This window comes from Aotus nancymaae, unplaced genomic scaffold (assembly GCF_030222135.1).
Source record: "Aotus nancymaae isolate 86718 unplaced genomic scaffold, 86718_ANA_hifiasm-v0.15.2.pri h1tg000040l, whole genome shotgun sequence".
Classification (NCBI taxonomy): domain Eukaryota; kingdom Metazoa; phylum Chordata; class Mammalia; order Primates; family Aotidae; genus Aotus; species Aotus nancymaae.
In genome coordinates, this window is record NW_026988454.1 from 123,841,297 (window position 1) to 123,859,445 (window position 18,149).

At 44.1% G+C, this 18,149-nt stretch overlaps 1 protein-coding gene and 1 non-coding gene across 2 annotated transcripts in view; one reads left to right on the forward strand and one right to left on the reverse strand.

Moving 5' to 3' along the window:
- Positions 1-18,149, forward strand: part of BTBD9 (BTB domain containing 9) — a 476,557-nt gene that overhangs the window by 426,219 nt on the left and 32,189 nt on the right. The gene's annotated exons all lie outside the window — the stretch shown is intronic.
- Positions 17,153-17,225, reverse strand: LOC135268572 (small nucleolar RNA SNORD45). The gene has a single exon (XR_010336876.1). It is a non-coding gene; the product is annotated as a small nucleolar RNA SNORD45 (small nucleolar RNA).

Consider the following 18,149-nt stretch of genomic DNA (forward strand, 5'->3'; position numbering starts at 1 on the left):
TTGGCTATCTAGCTCAGTTAAAAAAAAAAAAAAAAGAAGAAGAAGAAAATAATTTTTAGAAACCAAACTGGGCCCAAACCCAAATGTTGTGATTCCTACTCTGGTGGACATTGTGTTCCATCACAGCCCTCTCCCATCCTAGTAATCCTGGACCCACAAACCTCTCTGCCTGACCAGGATACCTGTGGAATACTTTTGAGAGCTACATTTGGAACTTTCTTGCCCACAGTATTATATTCATGTCAGTCCCTCATCCTCACTGCCACTAAAATTATCTTCCTAAGTCTTCCTTACTTTCTTGTTCTTAAAGCCTGCATTGATTTTTTCCAACTTGCTGCCTTCTACCTGGTGGGGAATAGGCTTGGCCTCTTTGTTGTAGAGCAGGGATTCTTAAAGTGTGGCTCCCAGGCCATCGGCATCACCTAGGAACATATTAGAAATGCGAATTCTCAGGCCCCACCTCGTCCACCTACTGAATCTGAAACTCCAAAGGTGGACCAGCAGTCTGTGTTTAGCATCCCCCACAGGTGATGCTGAACTTCGTGTTTGAGAACCCCTGGAATAGTGCATCAGAACGTGCATCAGAATCACTTATGGGTGCATACCCCTCCCCCACCGATGGGAAGTCCTGGACTAGAGCAGCACTGGAGCTCTGTCCAGAAGGTGGTTGCTGTGTTCTTCACTGACTCTGAAGGTGTTAGTGACAGCTGCAACACAGATTGTTGTACAGTAGTTCTGTTAGGAGGACCAGTGAGAGTTTCACTGCCATGACAAATTCTTTAGATGCTTTTACCAGCTGCCAACCACTCTTGGTCCAGAGGGAAATAACAGAGTTTAGGAGGATGGGACATAAAACTGCTATTATACATGCAGAAAATCCACTTCTCCAGGGACTCAGACTTGGGAGTTCTAACATCTAAGATCTTCAGAGGGAACCTGTGTTTCCCAAATGCTTACCATTTCTGCAGAAGGCTGATAGACTTGCTTGGCCACCTAGCCAAGGCCTCTCAGGAGTGCTCCATGGATCCTGCACCAGTCTGCTGGTCCACAGGTCTACCTGCTAATTAGGGCATTTTGACCAAAAGTTGGGAGTCATGGTTTTTCTTTCTCATGAAGATTATAAAATTGAAGGTGAAAATCATAAAAACAAAGATGGATACCCCAAGGGTACAGCTATCACTCAGTTAGAGACCCAGTCACCTGCTCTGAGTCAACAAACTGTCCAGTGTCAGAGTTGCATTCTTAATTGAGTGTGTTTCCCCTTTCTCATGTTTTGTTATATCCGAAAGGAATGGCCCCAAAAGAATACTTGTCATCTCTAATTATAGAACAGAGCCGTGGTTTTTCACAAGGAGTGAAGGGTGAAAATATAGATATCCTCCTCAAAGCCTTAAAATTGATATTTAGGCAAGGGATGGAATGGAACAGAACGATTAGTGGCAGTGGCGTGGGGGGGCGCAGCAGGTGGGGAGGGTTTGGTTTGATTATTTGTCCCTCTTTTTTTTTTTGGTTGATCTCTAAAGGCTCCTCAGTATAGAGTTTCAAATCTAGTGTTCTGCTGATTTGATGGGGAAAAAAAAGAGCTGAAATTTCATCTGTCTCTGTGTCTCCTGCCCCACACCCGGTCAGGGCTGCCCAGCAGGACACCAGTGTGATTCTGATGGCAGCAGAGCCATCACAAAGTGGGGAGATGAGTACATCATCTGATAACTTCAGGAAAATCTACTTTGTGCTTTCACACACTTGGTTGAACTTTTCAAAAATATTGACTAAACAACTTGCCAGCTGTGATTACCAACAGCTCTATTTGACAATCTTTGACAGAAAGCCAATGGGCATGTGCGACGTCATCTAGCGCTAACAGGGCCTTCATTAGCAGCTCTTGAGGGGATAAGTGCTCTCCTGGACTGGGAAGAGTGATTCCTGTCCCCTGGTGCTGTTCACTCGAGCGTGGGTAAACTGTTTGCTTAGCAAGCCCAGAGGCAGACACTGAAGCTTGCCTGTATGTCTCCATCACTCTGAGGGCTTTTTATGTTCAGATCTGCAGGAACACAAATAATATTCTTTCTAAGCTGCTCCAAAATACAAGTGATAGAAAATATCATGGAAAAGGTGAATTGCCAGACAGTAAGCCCTCATGACCGAGAGCTTATTCATAAAACGATGACAAATTTATTGCACACATTCACTGCTGGCTTTCTGAGATTAATAGCTGATCTATCCGATTTTAAAGGCTGACAGTAGAATCAGAAAGAGTTACTGGTCACTTTTCTCACCCATCCCCTTCACCCAGCAACCTTCCTCCCCAAGAAATAATACAGAAAAATCAGCTGATGTAGCTTCAGCAAGTGCCTTATGTTATTTTATTGTAGGAGATTTCCATGTGCCAAAGAAAACTTTTAACCTTGTTGAATGCAATTTGACTTCTTGGCATCTGCCTTCAACTCGGCAGAACCGTTAGGGCAGGGGACTAGTACGTGAATAGCTAGGGGTAGACTGAAACACAGTCTGAAAGGAAGCCATATTTTCTTGTGTCTTATGGCTGCTTGTTTACTATGAAGTAGTAAAGAAGCCATTGCTTGATATCTTAGCCTTGAGAGCATGAGCAAAATTCAAAGCAGGCATAAAGAAATACATGGCATTAAACCTTGGGCACACACATACACAGGAAGCCCAGGCTGGCAAAATATGGGTTGGGAATCTCTGGGGTTGCTGGTTTGAGGGGAATTAGGATTCCTCACAAAGAGCGAGTGACCTCCCTTGCATCCTCCTTCTCCCTGTTTTTGCTCTTCTGGCCAATTAAAGTGACCTGCAGATTCTCCCTGGCCTGCCACACCTTTAGCCTCTCTCAGTGCCCATCTAATCCCCCTGTCTGTCTTGGCACCTGATTTTTGTGTCAAATGATTTACGTTTTTTTATTATTATTTATTTATTTATTTTATTGTACTTTAGGTTCTAGGGTATATGTGCAGATCATACAGGATTGTTGCATAGGTGCATACATAACCAGGTGGTTTGCTGCCTCCATCCCCGTGTCACCTACATCTGTTGTTTCTCCCCATGGTATCCCTTCCTGACTTCATGCCCCTCCACTGTCCCTCCCTTGGCCCCCCACAACAGACCCCAGTGGTGATGCTCCCCTCCCTGTGTCCATGTGTTCTCATTGTTCAATACCTGCCTATGAGTGAGAACATGTGGTGTTTGATTTTCTGTTCTTGTGTCAGTTTGCTGAGAATTATGGTTTCCAGATTCATCCATGTCCCTACAAAGGACACGAACTCATCGTTTTTTATGGCTGCATGGTATTCCATGCTGTATATGTGCCACATTTTCCTTGTCCAGTCTATCATTGATGGACATTTTGGTTGGTTCCAGGTGTTTGCTATTGTAAACAGTACCACTATGAACATACGTGTGCATGTGTCTTTATAGTAGAATGATTTATAATCCTTTGGGTATATACCCAGTAATGGGATTGCTGGGTCAAATGGAATTTCTATTTCTAGGTCCTTGAGGAATTGCCACACTGTCTTCCACAATGGTTGAACTAATTTACACTCCTACCAACAGTGTAAAAGTGTTCCTATTTTTCCACATCCTCTCCAGCATCTGTTGTCTCCAGATTTTTTAATGATCACCATTCTAACTGGCCTGAGATGGTATCTCAATGTGGTTTTGATTTGCATTTCTCTAATAATCAGTGATGATTAGCATTTTTTCATGTGTTTGTTGGCCTCATATATGTCTTTTTTTGAAAAGTGTCTGTTCATATCCTTTGCACACTTTTGGATGGATTTGTTTGTTTTTTTCTTGTAAATCTGCTCTTTGTAGATTCTGGATATTAGCCCTTGGTCAGATAGGTAGACTGCAAAAAATTTTTCCCATTCTGTTGGTTGCCAGTTCACTCTAATGATTGTTTCTTTTGCTGTACAGAAGCTCTGGAGTTTAATTAGGTATCATTTTGGCTTTTGTTGCCAGTGCTTTTGGTGTTTTAGTCATGAAGTCCTTGCCTATGCCTATGTCCTGAATGGTTTTACTTAGATTTTCTTCTAGGGTTTTTATGGTGTTAGGTCGTATGTTTAGTCTTTAAACCATCTGGATTTAATTTCAGTGTAAGGTGTCAGGAAGAGGTCCAGTTTCTGCTTTCTGCACACGGCTAGCCAGTTTTCCCAACACCATTTATTAAACAGGGAATCCTTTCCCCATTGCCTGTTTTTGTCAGGTTTGTCAAAGATCAGATGGTTGTAGATGTGTGGTGTTGCCTCCAGGGCCTCTTTTCTGTTCCATTGGTCTATATCTCTGTTTTGGTACCAGCACCATGCTGTTTTGTTTGCTGTAGCTTTGTAGTATAGTTTGAAATCAGGTAGCTTGATGCCTCCAGCTTTGTTCTCTTTGCTTAGGATTGTCTTGGCTATGCAGGTGCTCTTTTGGTTCATATGAAGTTTAAGGTGTTTTTTTTTCCAGTTCTGTGAAGAAGGTCATTGGTAGCTTGATGGGGATAGCATTGAATCTATAAATTACTTTGGGCAGTATGGCCATTTTCACGATATTGATTCTTCCTAACCATGAGCATGGAATGTTTCTCCATCTGTTTGTGTCTTCTCTTATTTCGTTGAGCAGTGGTTTGTAGTTCTCCTTGAAGAGGTCCTTTACATCCTTTGTTAGTTGTATTCCTAGGTATTTTATTCTTTGTAGCAATTGTGAATGGGAGTTTGCTCATGATTTGGCTCTCTGTTAGTCTGTTATTGGTGCATAGAAATGCTTGTGATTTCTGCACATTGATTTTGTATCCTGAGACTTTGCTGAAGTTGCTTATCAGTTTAAGGAGATTTTGGGCTGAGATGATAGGGTCTTCTAAATATACAATTATGTTGTCTGCAAATAGAGACAATTTGATTTCCTCTTTTCCTAATTGAATACCCTTTATTTTTTTTTCTTGCCTAATTGCTCTGGCTAGAGCTTCCAATACTATATTGAATAGGAGTGGTGAGAGAGGGCATCCTTGTCTAGTGCCGGATTTCAAAGGGAATGTTTCCAGTTTTTGCCCATTCAGTATGATATTGGCTGTAGGTTTGTCATAAATAGCTTTTGTTTTGAGATATGTTCCTTCAATACCTAGTTTATTGAGAGTTTTTAGCATAAAGTGCTGTTGAATTTTGTCAAAGGCCTTCTCTGCATCTATTGAGATAATCATGTAGTTTTTGTCTTTGGTTCTGTTTATGTGGTGGATTACATTTATAGACTTGCATATGTTGAACCAGCCTTGCATCCCTGGAATGAAGACTGCTTGATCGTGATGGATAAGCTTTTTGATGCGCTGTTGCAATCGGTTTGCCAGTATTTTATTGAAGATTTTTGCATCTATGTTCATCATGGATATTGGCCTGAAGTTTTCTTGTCTCTGCCGGGTTTTGGTATCAGGATGATGTTGGTCTCATAAAATGATTTGGGAAGGATTCCCTTTTGGATTGTTTGGAATAGTTTCAGAAGGAATGGTACCAACTCCTCTTTGTACATCTGGTAGAATTCGGCTGTGAACCTGTCTGGACCTGGACTTATTTTGGTTGATAGGCTATTAATTGCTGCCTCAACTTCAGCCCTTGTTATTGGTCTATTCAAGGTTTCAACTTCTTGCTGGTTTAGGCTTGGGAGGGTGCAAGTGTCCAGGAATTTATCCATTTCTTCCAGGTTTACTGGTTTATGTGCATAGAGTTGTTTGTAGTAATCTCTGATTGTAGTTTGTATTTCTGTGGAATCAGTGGTGATATCCCCTTTATCCTTTTTTATTGTATCTATTTGATTCTTCTCCCTTTTCTTTTTTATTAATCTGGTTAGCGGTCTATTTTGTTGATCTTTTCAAAAAACCAGCTCCTGGATTTATTGATTTTTTGAAGGATTTTTTGTGTCTCGTCTCCTTCAGTTCTGATCTGTTCTTAGTTATTTCTTGTCTTCTGCTAGCTTTTGAGTCTTTTTGATCTTGCTCCTCTAGCTCTTTCAATTTTGATGATAGAGTGTCAATTATAGATCTTTCCTCGCTTCTCATGTGGGCATTTATTGCTATAAATTTCCCTCTAGACACTGCTTTAAATGTGTCCTAGATATTCTGGTATGTTATGTCTTCGTTCTCAGTTTCAAAGAACATCTTTATATCTGCCTTCATTTCATTGTTTATCCAGTCGACATTCAGGAGCAAGTTGTTCAGTTTCCATGAAGCTGTGTGGTTCTGAGTTAGTTTCTTAATTCTGAGTTCTAATTTGATTGCCCTGTGTCTGAGACACTGTTATGATTTCCATTCTTTTGCATTTGCTGAGGAGTGCTTTACTTCCAATCATGTGGTCAATTTTAGAATAGGTGCAGTGCGGTGCTGAGAAGAATGTATATTCTGTGGATTTGGGGTGGAGATTTCTGTAGATATCTATTAGGTCTGCTTGGTCCAGATCTGAGTTCAAGTCCTGGATATCCTTGTTAATTATCTGTCTCGTTGATCTGTCTAATATTGACAGTGGGGTGTTAAAGTCTCCCACTATTATTGTGTGGGAGTCTAAGTCTCTTTGTAGGTCATTAAGAACTTGCTTTATGTACTTGGGTGCTCCTGTATTGGGTGCATATATATTTAGGATCGTTAGCTCTTCTTTATGCATTGATCCTTTTACCATTATGTAATGTCCTTCTTTGTCTCTTTTGATCTTTGTTGGTTTAAAGTCCATTTTATCAGAGACTAGGATTGCAACTCCTGCTTTTTTTTTGCTTCCATATGCTTGATAAATCTTCCTCCATCTCTTTATTTTGAGCCTATGTGTGTCCTTGCACGTGAGATGGGTTTCCTGAATACAGCACACCAGTGGGTTTTGACTTTTTATCCAATTTGCCAATCTGTGTCTTTTGATTGGGGCATTTAATCCATTTACATTTAAGGTTAATATTGTTATGTGTGAATTTTGATGCTAGCTGGATGTTTTGCCTCTTAATTGATGCAGTTTCTTCATTGTGTCGATGGTCTTTACCATTTGGTACGTTTTTGGAGTGGCTGGTACTGGTTGTTCCTTTCTATGTTTAGTGCTTCTTTCAGGAGCTCTTGTAAGGCAGGCCTGGTGATGAAATCTCTCAGCAATTGCTTGTCCATAAAGGATTTTCTTTCTCCTTCGCTCATGAAGGTTAGTTTGGCTGGATATGAAATTCTAGGTTGAAAATTCTTTTTTTTTTTTTTTTTTGAGACAGAGTCTCACTCCGTCGCCAGGTGCCAGACTGGAGTGCAGTGGCGCGATCTCGGCTCACTGCAACCTCCACCTCCTGGGTTCAAGCAATTCTTCTGCCTCAGCCTCCTGAGTAGCTGGGATTACAGGCATGAGCCACCATGCCCAGCTAATTTTTGTATTTTTAGTAGAGATGGGGTTTCACCATGTTGGCCAGGATGGCCTCGATCTCCTGACCTTGTGATCCGCCCGCCTCGGCCTCCCAAAGTGCTGGGATTACAGGCATGAGCCACTACACCCGGCCTGAAAATTCTTTTCTTTAAGGAGGTTGAATACAGGCCCCCACTCTCTTCTGGCTTGTAGGGTTTCTGCAGAGAGATCCACTGTGAGTCTGATGGGCTTCCCTTTGTGGGTAACCTGACCTTTCTCTCTGGCTGCCCTTAGCATTTTTTCCTTCATTTCAACCCTGGTGAATCTGACGATTATGTGCCTTGGGGTTGTTCTTCTTGAGAAATATCTTTGTGGTGTTCTCTGTATTTCCTGGACTTGAATGGTGGCCTGGCTTGCTAGGTTGGGGAAGTTCTCCTTGATAATATCCTGAAGAATGTTTTACAGCTTGGATTCATTCTCTCCATCACATTCAGGTACACCTATCAAACGTAGATTAGGTCTTTTCACATAATCCCATATTTCTTGGAGGCTTTGTTCATTTCTTTTCACTCTTTTTTCTCTATTCTTGCCTTCTCATTTTATTTCATTGAGTTGATCTTCAATCTCTGATATCCTTTATTCTGCTTGGTCGATTCAGCTATTGAAATTTGTGTATGCTTCGTGAAGTTCTCGTGCTGTGTTTTTCAGCTCCATCAAGTCATTTATATTCTTCTGTAAGCTGTTTATTCTCATTAGCATCTCATCTAACCTTTTTTCTAGGTTCTTAGTTTCTTTGCATTGGGTTAGCACATGTTCTTTTAGCTCTGAGAAGTTTATTATTACCCACCTTCTGAAGCTCGTTTCTGTCAATTCATCAGATTCATTCTCCATCCATCTTTGATCCCTATCTCGTAATGAGTTGTGATCCTTTGGAGGAGGAGAGGCATTCTGGTTTTTGGTGTTTTTATCCTTTTTGTGCTGGTTTCTTCCCATCTTAGTGGTTTTACCTACCTGTGGTCTTTGTAGTTGGTGACTTTTGGATGGGGTCTCTGAGTGTTCGTCCTTTTTTGTTAAAGATTTGGCCGGGCGCGGTGGCTCAAGCCTGTAATCCCAGCACTTTGGGAGGCCGAGGCGGGTGGATCACGAGGTCAAGAGATCGAGACCATCCTGGTCAACATGGTGAAACCCCGTCTCTACTAATACAAAAAAAAAAAAATTAGCTGGGCACGGTGGCGCGTGCCTGTAATCCCAGCTACTCAGGAGGCTGAGGCAAGAGAATTGCCTGAACCCAGGAGGCGGAGGTTGCGGTGAGCCGAGATCGCGCCATTGCACTCCAGCATGGGTATCAAGAGCGAAACTCCGTCTCAAAAAAAAAAAAAAAAAAAAAAAAAAGATTAAATTATTTCTTTTTCTTAGTTTTCCTGCTAACAGTCAGGCCGCCTCCAAGACCCTGCTTGCGTGGGGATCACCAGCAGGGGCTGCAGAACAGTAAGGGTTGCTGCCGGTTTCTTCTTCTGTTATCTTCATCCCAGAAGGGTACCCGCCAGATGTCAGCCTGAGCTCTCCTTTATGAGGTGTCTCTTTGGGTATATGGGGGTCAGGAAACTGCTTGAGGAGACAGTCTGTCCCTTATAGGAGCTCAAGTGCAGTGCTGGGAGCTCCATTGTTCTGTGCAGAGCTGCTGGGCAGGTACTTTTAATTCTGCTGCAGTGGAACTTATAACCACCTGTTTTCCCAAGTGCTCTGTCCTAGAAAGGTTGGCTTTATTTATAAGTTCCTGTCATGCTGCTGCCTTTTTTCATAGATGCCCTGCCCCGCTCGGAGTAGTCTAGTCACAATCTGCCAGCAGAGGTGTTGCTGAGCTGCCGCAGGCTCTGCCCTGCTGCTGTGTGAACTGCCTCGGTAGTGGTGGTCGCCCTTCCCCTCACTGAGCTGGACCATCCTGGGTCCAGCTACGCTTGCAGGGAAACTCTCCATCCAGAGCGTTTCGGATTGCTTGTTTTGTGGGGGTGGTACCCACCAAGCCAGATCACCTGGCTCCCTGTATCTGCTCCCTCCCTTTCAGTTGAATGGGTGGCTCTGTCTCCCAGGCGTTCCAGGCACCAGTCGAAATGGCTGCCCAGATTTGTGTGAGTTTCTGTGCACCAACCTGGCACCAGCTGAAACCGCCATGCTGAAAACTCGTGGCGCTTTTCGGCTCTGGAATCTCCTGCTCTATGGGCAGTGAAAATTTATTTGGAAATGTGGTGGGCACTCACCCTGTGCATTGCTCTTGGTGAGAACTGCACTCCGGAGCTGTTCCTATTCAGCCATCTTGGATCCTTCCCCAGATGATTTAAATTATTTAACTTAATGTATATACTGAGCATATACCCTTGTCACCTGACCTGTCTCATTGTCCACCTACTTTGTGAGCTCACAGGGAGCCAGTGGGCTGGGTCAATCCTTGCTACACTCTGGCACCAGCATCAGTCCACATGACAGCCTGGCTAAGGGCGCTGAGATGTACAGGAAAAAGCAGGGTTGCAGAGAAAGCTCATTCTTGCCTGCATCTAGGCCAGTGTATGGCAGGAATCTAGGGGAGGGGCCAGAGAGTGACTTGGAACCAGCCAGTGGGGAGCCAGGGGCCTTGGAGAGAACATGCACCTTTTGTAAGCCTAAGAGAGTTCTAGGCTCACACAGACGGATCCAAAAGTCATCAACACCAGGGAGTGCTAGTGGTGACTTCTTTTTAATCAAGAAAATGTTTGAAAGAGGGAAAAATGATTTTTTTAAGTTCATCTTTTTTACTGACAGAAAGTGTCCCCAGAAGAAAGATTGTTACATGCCATACTGCCTCACATTGGCTTGCAGATCATTCATTGTCTTGAATGTTCACATAGAAAGCAGTGCTTTAATCGTGTTGAATACGACAGTTAATGCAGATCCTGGGAAGGGCCTTTATGGGGCCTGCCTCGAAGACTTGTCACCTGTTTTATTACAGAACTCATATTCAGAGATTCCAGTGCGTTAAATAGCTCTAGGCTAATCTTGGGCGGCTCCATGCAAAGAGCAATAGTTTTCATCATAGAAAAACTTTTTTTTTTTAACTCCAGAGATTTTTTTAAGTTCTCTCCAGTGCCCCTAATTTCTTATCTGTTCAGCTGCAAATATCAGCCCTTTAATGGCTGGAGAGGGAGAGTCTATTTTTAAAGTTTTTACTGAATATCTCCCCAGTGTCAGGTGCTGAACGAATTTGGCATGTCATCAGATCTGGAGTACCCACAGGGGTTTAGTGTCATTTTTAGGTTTGAAATTGATCAGGTTTGATTCTGAGACTGTCTGGTGATCCTTCTGGAAGGCCACTGGCTTGCTTAGCTGTGTGTGATGTCATAGGTCAGGGCTAGGTTTTGTTTTGCATGGGCTTTTGACATTAATTTCCACAAAAGCAGCCTTAAAAAAAAAAAACACCTGAAATTCCAGAGCCAGTTGGTCCTCATTGTGTTCTAAATCCCTTTGGTATTTAAAACATTAGGAAATGAAATTGCCAAATTCTTAACATTTGAAAATTGGCTCCTGCCCATCCCTAGTCCTCACATTTCCAGGGTGCCTCTGGGAGGGAGTGTGCTGCTAGGGAAGAAGGGGGTGGTATTGGACAGACACACGGAGTCAAGGGAAGGAAGCTGTCTCCTTGGAGGTAGCAGCCTTTTCAGAGCTAGCCTGCCCTGCTCACAGGCTGAAAGGAGCCGCTGACGTCATTAAATCCATAACTTTGTCGCATTGTATTTCCTGGGGGCAGGAAATCCTCTGGGGAACAACAGACTGAAGTTTCTCCCTCCCCTCGCCAGCCTCCAGAGATGCCTGCTGGCAGGGAGCGTGGCCGAGCTGCTGCCTCTTCTGCCATTGCCATTCAGTGGAGACCTACACCCTGGTTTTTGTTACTTTTCAGGCAAATTTCAGCAAAATTCCCAAGCTCCTAAGCTATGTACTGAGAGGTCAAAAGTAGGAACAACCTTCTGAGCCACAGGGAACAAATTAAAGTTTATGGAGCCTGTGCAGGGTCATGTCCCATAGTCCTATGTCACCCCTTCTCAACCCTCCTGTCCCCCAGCACAGCCTGGCCCAGAGTAGCCCAGCCTGTTCTATATAGGAATTTCACACATGTGAAACCACAGCCCCAGGCAGGCCCCTCCGCACAGACCAGTGTTGCCCAGTGTTGCTTCCAGGTCACTCTACCCAGCAGCCATCACTGAGGAATGGGAGTGATTAGCGCAGAGCCTGTACCGTGGATGGAGAGCCCTTGCTCAGAAAGAGTTCCAGGCTTTCCTGTTCTCCTGGCCACCAAGGGAGGGCCACTTCTGTGCCCCTCTTTAACATCATCAAGGACAGGACCCCACAGCCTGTCCTGGGACCACGGTGTAAGGGTTATTGCCGAGTTTAAAATGAGGAAACTAGCCGGGCGCGGTGGCTCACGCCTGTAATCCCAGCACTTTGGGAGGCCGAGGCGGGTGGACCACGAGGTCAAGAGATCGAGACCATCCTGGTCAACATGGTGAAACCCCATCTCTACTAAAAATACAAAAAATTAGCTGGGCGCGGTGGCACGTGCCTGTAATCGCAGCTACTCAGGAGGCTGAGGCAGGAGAATTGCCAGAACCCAGGAGGCGAAGGTTGCGGTGAGCTGAGATTGCGCCATTGCACTCCAGCCTGGGTAACAAGAGCGAAACTCCATCTCAGAAAAAAAAAAAATAAATAAAAAATAAAATAAAATGAGGAAACTGAGGCCAGCACAAGAAGATTGAATGTGAATTTATTAAGCTCCCAGGCAAAGTTCTGCGGTCTGACAGGAGGGGCCGAAGAAGTCGTGCTTGACTCCTCTCAGACGTGGGGTTTTATGGGGAGTGGACGCATCTTGATTGGTTGTGGGGAAGCAGGTCATGGGCAGGGCAAGCTGCCGTTGGCAGGTAAGCGGGATGCAAAATGCTATTGGGCAGGTTTTGGCGGGACTTCTTTTAAATTTTGGCGGGATTCTTCAACGGCTGGCTAGGTGCTGAGTGCAGAGCCTAGTGCCGAGTGCAGAAGTGGGCGTGGGATGATGATGTGGTTTCTAGGTGCGGAGGGGGGTGGGCGTGTCCAGGCTCCTGGAGGGGGAGTGGGCGTGTCCGAGCTCCCTGCGAGGCAACCAGCCTTACACATGATAAGTGGTTTCTATAATCATTTTTCTAGTGGGCCAACAGGTTACTACACAGTTGCCAGAACCAGGAAATTGCTGATTTCCCTTCCCCACATCAGCCAACCATGGGCCAGTCACACAAGAAGGGTCAGTTGGTGGGCTCAACACAGTGGTGGCAAAATGTAGGCCAAGACACTCTGCCTAGGTCCTGAAATCTACTCTGAGTGTTTATTTCCAAGGACAGCTAAGAATTTGGGCCTCCCAAGCAAGTGACAGCAAGAGTTTATTTCTTAACTACACAAATACAGCCCTGTAGCCCTGTTCAACATCAGACAAGTTTGAACCAGAGTGACTTTTTTTTTTTTTTTTTGAGACAGAATCTCACTCTGTTTCCCAGACTGGAGTGCAGTGGTGTCATCTCAGCTCACTGCAACCTCCACCTCCCAGCTTCAAGCGATTCTCGTGCCTCAGCCTCCTGAGTAACTAGGATTTTATAGGCATGAACCACCACACCCTCCCTAATTTCTGTATTTTTTAGTAGAAACAGGCTTTTGCCCTGTTGGCCAGTCTGTTCTCAAGCTCCTGGCCTCAAGTGATCCACCCACCTTGGCCTCCAACAGTGCTGGGATTACAGGCATGAGCCACTGCACCCAGCCCAGAGTGAATGTTTTATACAAAATCCATATTTATTGGAGCCTTTGAGAGCTCCAAGGACACAGACCAAACCTGGATAATCTGGGGATAAAGACCCCTAACCTCCCATCTCCACACTGTATCATATTAATTGATTTGTTATTTTAGGCTCTGGGTCCCCAAACTTTGAGCAAGGTTAGCTTGGATAATAGCTATTTATTAACCCATTTCTTATTCCCTTATTTGTTCAGAATCTTCTCAGAGACCTGAGCTTTGCAACATAAAAATATTTATACCTGAAGAGCTCAGCTACAATGACCAGCTACTCTAGGAAAACCAACAAAGGCTCAGGAATACCTTTTGCCCAGAATGGGGAAGGGGAGGGGAGCTGTTAGGCCGAGGAAATCAGATGTGCGTGACCCACTTGGCGTTCAGGAGGGCCTGGGACTCCTGGTAACGTGTAGCACTGTGTTCAAGACACTCGCCCTAAAGTCCCAGTTTCTCTCTCATACCTGATGGTCTCTTGGAGAAGGCAGATAATAGACAAAGGTAAAGGACATTAATTATAAGATCCAAGCATGACAGAAACCCTATTGGAAAGAACACATCTCTTCAAAAGACTTACTAGACATTTAGAACTGTTTGAATAGAGTTTAAATTTGGGAGCGAAACCATTAAACCTTGTAAGAAAGAAATGCCAGACCAAGAGGGTACTTTATAGACACTAATTTGATTGACTAGGTATCCCCTGTTTCTGTACTACACAAAAGCTCTTTCCTAGATGCAGACACTCTCTCTCTCTCTCTCTCTCTCTCTCTCTCTCTCTCTCTCTCTCTCCCCCCCACCACTTGTGTACAAACATGAGACAGGAAGAAACACAAATTCGCTTTTTTTCTGCATGATACTCAAAACCATTGCGTTTCTAGCACAGCTGCTGCTGCAGGAGAAAGAAAAGCACTTGGCCCCGGAGTCTGTTTATGTGTTTGAGCCGAGAAAGCGATTTTTGTTGCAAGAAGCTCTAAGTGAGACAGAGTCAGAGAATAAGAGAGAGAGAGATAATTATCTAAATTATGTTCGTGCTATTATCGAAGACGAATATAGTTAAAATGTAATTAAATATGACGGGCTAGCAGGATGTAAGCCAAGCTTTGGAATGCTAATCATCAATTACTGCATCCCCTTAGGGGAATCAAGGAGGCTGTATGGCAGAGTGGGAGCGGGTTTGGGGCTGGGGGACTGAGTGAGACATCGATTATTAAAACAGCCCGCTTCCCTGTCTCCCCACGTAGTCATTCAGACCGCCATGAATGTTCCTGGGACACATGCCTTTCTTTAGCTGCCAAAGTGTTAAGACAATGAGGAGCTGGTGGGAGGGTCCTCCCCACTCTTTAAGAGGCAAACCCTCTAAAAGGGAAAATTATGCTATGAGCACAGAAGCTAAAACCCGAGACTGGCTTATGTTAGAGCAGTAGATGCAAGTGCATTTACCAGACAGAGGTCTGAAGTTCCTCCTCTGCCAGAAAGCATCAAATGCTCACCTACCTAGATCCAGGAATCCCAGGAGGGAAGTCAGGCAGGGAGGTGGAAGTGGACTGTAGTCGGGACAGAAAATGCCACATGTCCATGCTAGCAAGCTGCTCCTACCACTCAGTCCCCAACCTGGCAAGAGGCCCACCTTGGCCATACACTGAAATCACCTGAGGAGTTTAAAAAGGACTCGACCGGGGTTCCCCCCACCCCGAGATTCTGAGTTTTAATTGTTGTGGGCTATGGTCTGGGAGTTCAAAAGTTTAGCTCTACGGGTTCTTCTGATGTGCAGCCAAGGTTAAGACCCACTGGTCCGGCTATAACCAGATTTGTGCTAACCACAGCCAAGGGGAAGGCAGGCAGCAGGAACTGAGGACTGTGTTAGTTCTTATGTACTTCCACAAACCTCTTCTGTACCTGTCTCGAGGCCAAGAAGAAAACAGTATAAGGATTTACTTTTCTTAATCCTAAAACGTAATTTGTGTGTCAGTTCTGGTGGTAAATCTCCAAAGAATTTTGAACTTGATGGGATTACTGTACAAGAATCCATTTTAACACAGAGCTCTATCTAAGGCTGGGATAAAAACTTGGCCACCTCCTTGGACCAGATGAGTGATGTGAGGGAGTGCAGCAGGCCAGGGCAGGCTGCAGGGAGTAAGAGAGACCACCAGAAGCTCTCCTCAGCCTCAGCTGTTGTCAGGCAGGGAAAAGGACTCATGCATGGTAGATCTTCTGGTTTTCAAGAGAAGCGAGGCATCTGTGTTTTGATGTGAAATCTCCCAGTGTTTAAGTGGCAGCTAACTCAACTTTTTAAAACATACTCAGTAAACCAGCAGAGTATGTCTGTGAGGCTCCCATGTGCGACTTTTGATCTTAGTGAGCCTTTTGCTAGTCAGCATGTGGCCAATCACTAATTCCCATAGTTCCTAGGGCGGTTTTCTGCTGCCTCAGGTCTGCAGTCAGGTTAGACCAACTTGGCCCCATTTTTCCTAAGCCTGACACATAGAGAGAGGGTCTCAATACATAGTTGTTGAATGGACAAACAGGGTGAATGGAGCGAACCCAGAATTCCCTGTAAGTCTGGGCAGCCAGACAGCTGTTAAATCCAGTTAAGCATCATACAGAACAAAAGAATTTACTCCTGGGGTGCCAGATTAGACAGAGGCCTGCACACGGAGTCTTCACTTTAGACTGATATCAGAGATCTGGAGCCAAGGAAGCTCTTCAGAAGGGAATAAACAGGATCTGGGCTGATTTTGTGTCTCTGCCACATGGGACACCCTCTCTAGCTCTGCCTTTGGGGACCCAGCGGAAACAGACATGCAGGCCTGGTTTCAGGGCTATTAAAACGCAGTAATTCCCACCTCACCCAGTGTTCTGGAAAATGCTGTCTCTCTCATATCCCCAGTCCATAGATTATCTTTAGATATGATTAAAGAGATGAATGTGGTCCTTGGCCCATCACTACAATGCGCCAGACAATAAGAACAGCATGCTTGGAGGGACGACGGGCAGCTATGGGGTCAGCACAATAGGCTCACTCATAAAGAACTGTCAGAGAGATCTTCAGGCAAGTCTCGATGCTCACTCAAGGCCCTTAATACCTATCACGGCTCAGTGCCACGCGACTTAGAGAGGGCACCACTGTCACTGCTGTAAGCTGAGTTGACAGGGGACAGCTTTTATTATTTCCTCCCTTTTCAAGACTCTGTTCCAAAGGTTCATGTCTGCCTTCCAGCCCTGCTCCAAAGGCTGTAAATACATCTGCTTCTTCCCATGTACCTTTTCTGCTCCTTGTTACCACAGACTCTGCTCCCTTTCTTAGGCTCTGCTTTTGTTTAATTGTAATTTTAAAAAATTCTATCAAAGTTATACATGGACAGAGTTTTGAGAGTGAAGTAGAACCACAAGACTTAACAACAAAAAGAATCAGTCCTCTGCTTCACCATCCCTACCCCAAGTTCCACTCTCCAAAGGCAACTGCTTTGCTTTTTCTTCTTCTAAAAATTTATTTTAAAAAAACAATATATTCCAAAAAATAACATTTAATGTGATTTAAAAATCTAAAACTGTAGACAGTGAAATGTTTCCCTCCTACCCACCTCTTCCTCCAGAGATAGTTTATGCATAAACAAGTATATATATTCTTCCCATTTACTTTTTTTTCCTCCAAAGTTTCAGTGTAATTTTATTTTATTTTTAATGTTTATTTATTTATTTTTGAGATAGGGTCTCGCTCTGTCGCCCAGGCTGTAATGCAGTTGTGCAGTCACGGCTCACTGCAGCCTTGATCCCCCAGACTCAGGTGATCCTCCCACCTCAGCCTCCCAAGTAGCTGGGACTACAGGCCTGTGCCACCACACCTACCTAATTTTATAGTTTTTGTAGAGACAGGGTCTCACTATATTACCCAGGCTGATCTTGAATTCCTGGGCTCCAGGAATCCTCCTGCCTTGGCCTCCCAAAGTGCTGGGATTACAGGCATGAACCACTGTGCCCAACTTCAGTGTAATTTTAGAACTCTTACCAACTTTGGATTCAGCTGATAACATGCCATTACATCATTGACCTAATTTTCTTTTAATACAGATTTTTCTGTACCTTGAAGATCTCTTGAGTTTCCTCCCTCTCCCCATCTCCCACTCCCCAGCTCGTAGTCCTTCATTATAAGGATAGGGATCTACCATAATTTACTTAACTGAGTCCCCAGGGATGAGCATTTAGGTTGTTCTCTTGCTGTTCAAATGCTGCTGCAGTGCAATCCCTATTCCTGCTTCTTCCCTATGCTGCAAACACATCGTAAGTTAAAGCAGTAAAAGGGAATTGCTAGCTCTAGGGGTATGTGTATTTAACATTTTGCTAGTTGAGGATATGTCAACTTGTACTTCCTCTGGCAGTGTATCAGAGTGCATGTGTCCCCCACACCTTGTCCAACATAACACGTGATCAGACTTTTAGATTTTGAGGCCAACATAGTCATCTCTTTTAGACTTTTTTTTTTGGTCTGTACCTTCATATTCTAAACTATATGCTTATTCTACTATTTCTTAATTACATTACTGGGATTATCTATTGTGTTCCTACTTTGAAAGACAGGATTTAGCTTCATTGCCCTTCTCCCTTGCAAGTACATGCATGCTCCTGTCTGCTCCATCCTCCTGTTTAGTTAAATCACAATTTTTCTTTGTATCAGATTTCTTGTTGGCATTAGGATGACTGTGTAACTATTGTTCAGAACCAAGCCATGTAGTGTACTACGATCACCTTTTTTTTGTCATTTGTTTTTCCTGGAGTTAAAAATTGCTTAGTTTTCTGTATAACTACCATTCATTAATTTTCTATGTACTTATCACTGATTCTTCCCCCTAACTTTTGTCAGAGCAACACAAATTCTTATAACCTGGCCTAACACATCTTGGTCAGTTATTTTCTCTTTCTCTCTTGAGATGTTCCCATGAGCTGCCCACCTTACCTCTCCAACCTGGACTAGTTGT